We start from the raw sequence: 3,370 nt of genomic DNA on the forward strand, positions 1-3,370 counted from the left end.
TGAGGGAAGGGCCTCGGCCCAAGGTCACAGGGCCCTAAGTCCAGGTGAGGAAAGGGCCTCGGCCCAAGGTCACAGGGCCCTAAGTCAAGGTGAGGCCAGTGTTCTGCCCCTCAGGCAGCCTCTTTGCAGCAGAGGAGTGAGGTAGACCTGCCCCGTTCCTTCACCTTCTCGGAGCTCTTCACCGCCCCTTCCACACCCCCATGTACCTTCCAACGTGAAAGACAAAGGATTTTCCTGAGCACACGCCCAGTCTGTCTGTGTCAGCCAGGGAAGCTGGCCCACCTGGTCAGCGCTGAGCCGGCCAGAAAGAGAGAAGGCGGCGCGGTGGCTGTTTGTGACTGTGAAACCTAGACCGTCCCCCTGTGCACGTCCCTCGCTTCCCAACACTGCGGACCCCCAGCACACTGTGTCCCCCGGAGTGAGGACGAGGGGGGCCGCTGTGCACCCTACCCTCGGCCGAGGGGTCTGGGCGGCCACAGGGCCCGTGGATCTGCTGGGCGGGAGTTCAGCACCGGTAAAGACTTCAGTGAAGCAATAAACAACAGAAGTCTGGGAGAAGACACCCAGAGTTTTGTGCACTACTGTTTCTTTTTCAAAAACAATGCAGATCAGATGCCCGGCCCTGCTCTTCTGTTCTGATTCCTAAACACGAGTCTCCAGTGTTCTCCCTCTGCCCCGTGCCCAGCTCTTTGCCAATTTCTTCTCCTGCGCTGGAGCCTCACCCCGAGATGTGCCCACCACCCCCCCCCCCAAGCCATGCTGGACCCAGACGACCCCACCCACCTCCTCCCCACACTCCCCACCACCCCAGTGTTTCCTGCGGTCTCCATTCCCCCCACGCACCTAGTTTGGCTCTTTTCATTAGTTGAATATTTAACTCCACACAGACGTTGTTTAACCCTCTCACGTGGTCTTTCCTTTCCACGAGTTGTTTCTCATTAACCAACCTCGGCAGCGACAGATGCGAGTCTGAGGGTGTCACGCGCGACCTTCAGCAGAAGGTCCCCGAGGGAAGCCTCGGGGCCCTGGAGAACCATCTAATAACTGGACTTATAAACTGACTGCATGAGCGATGAAAAGGCCAAATTATTCAAAAAGTTTTTTTGAATCACTGTAAAAAAACTGATTTCTTTTGTATAGAGAACACTAAACGTATAATAAAAGTTGTTCAAAATGGACTCGGTCTGGGCGACTTGGTCACTTTCCTTAGTCCCTGAGCAGGAGAGGAGAGTCGGGGGGAACATGATGGAAGGGGCCAGGGGACCTGAGCCCCAGACAGATCCACGCGGGGGATTCTGCACCGTCAGTCCTCATCCTGAAGTTGTTACAGGGCAACCCAGTTGGGTAGCCTGACTCTGGGTCCCTGTGCTTAAGATTCAACTACAGGCGCATACATACAAAAAGGTTAGTGATCGGTTTATTTATAAGGGAAATGAATAACTCAGGGAAAGAGAGATAACGAATGTGTCCTACTAGTTCCGCTGAATTAGAACCCCAATAGCCTGCTGATAACCGGAAGGAGCCAAGAGACAAGCCAGGAGGCCATGAGAGCCCGAAGCCCACATGTCCGGTTTTATCCCAGCCTGGCTGCTCAGCTCCGCCCTCAGGTCCCGGCGTGCTTCTCCTTGGTATTGATGGGATTTGGAGTTCCAGTATCTGAGGGGCTTGGGGGTGGGGTGAGTCCACGAAACCTGTCTCTGTAGAGTTCGTTTAAGACGTCCTTTCCCCTTACAAAGTCTGTCTCCTGGAAACTTGCATGTTAAACAGAAACAGGCATAGAAATGTGTCCTGTGGAGACAGTGTTGTGTGCTCGCGCACCAAGGCCCCGTGCTGGGCCGTGCCTTGCCACAGGACAACCCTGATATAAAGGGGTGGCCTGACTGTGTGTCCTCACCCATGCGCTTAAAAGGCACTTACGGGCCCTCCCTGGTGGCGCAGCGGGTTAAAGCACAGCACTGAGAAGCTTAAGCCACTTGCGCATGAGTTCAATCCCCACCTGCCCTGGAGGTGACCACATGGCGTGGCAGACCTCTCCTGACCCGCCTGCTGCTCCCCTCAGCAGTGTACTTCGTCCATCTGCCTGTTCTGCTCCCCACTCTGTCTCTGGTGAAGCCTCTCGCTGCCCCTAAGCCTCTGGCCTGTACCCCAGTTCTGTATGCACAAATAAATAAATCTTTAAAAAAAAAAAAAGGCACTTAGATGAGACGGCCGCAGGCACATGGAAAGCATAATAAAGGGTTTCGTTGCAAAAGGAGAAATGAAGATGAACAATTCAGCGAGAAAGAAGGGAGGGAGATTGGTGAACGCGTCCTACCAGCTCCACTGAGCTGGGACCCCAATAGCACGCTGAGAGCCGAAGAGCCAAGAGCCCCCAAGGCCTACCTGTCCCGTTATGCGCCAAGCCTGGCTGCTTAGCTCCACCCTCGGTTCCCAGCATCCTCCTTCGGAGGTGGTGACTTTATGGATCTGTCGTCCTTGGTGTCTTGGGTCTCTGTGGTCTGGGGTGGGGGTGGCGTCCCTAAAGCCTGTGTTTGTGGAGTTTGTTCAGGACATCCTTTCCCCCCCAACATTAGACCACTAGCGTCTGCCCTGCAGGGTTCCAGCTCTGACACACCAAATCCCTTGATAGACTTGAAGGAATCGCAACAGTTGAAGGAAAGAACTGGGGGGCTGTGCTGACTCTGGGGAGGGAGCTGCTGCCCCCCTCCTTCCTCATGCCCTGTGGTTGTGCTAATTCCCACAGAGAAGGGGCAAGGAGCATCCCCAAGGTGCGATAAATGATGAGAGACCCCGAGCTTTGAAAGCCCCCTCCTTTTCCTCAGGGTGGTGTCGGAGCTAGAGCATGAGCAGGTCCGGGGGGGTTCTACTCTTGGGGAACAACACCTGAGCTCTGACAGGCAAGAAAGGAAACCAGGGCAAAGGGGTTCTCCTGGAAAAAGAACGACTCCGCAATCTGATCGACCTGTGTTCACTCTCCTTCAGACATAGACCTCCCTTCAGAGCAGATCTCTGACTGAGGGGTTGGCACTTTGAGTAAAATGAGTCACTCTGGCTCGCCCAGAGTGACTGGGTAACTCAGGACATATCACTGAGCACCTCTGAACCGCCCTGGTCACTTTTGTTTTTCCTCACTTGAGTTCACAGACTGTGTCTGAAATCTGCCACTCTTGTTCTTATGCACGATTCCATTAGACCAGCCCAGAATCCACAGTCCTGTGTTGCCTACACCCCCATGAAACTGCAGCCTGAAAGAAAAAGTACAGATCTGGAGTTTGCCTTAGCAGCAAAGTTGAAACAGTACAAAGAAGGGAAAAACACAAATCTGATCATGTCACTCCTTAACCTGAAAGCTTCAAGTTTCCTACAATCT

This window comes from Condylura cristata, unplaced genomic scaffold (assembly GCF_000260355.1).
Source record: "Condylura cristata isolate star-nosed mole 26May11 unplaced genomic scaffold, ConCri1.0 scaffold00018, whole genome shotgun sequence".
Classification (NCBI taxonomy): domain Eukaryota; kingdom Metazoa; phylum Chordata; class Mammalia; order Eulipotyphla; family Talpidae; genus Condylura; species Condylura cristata.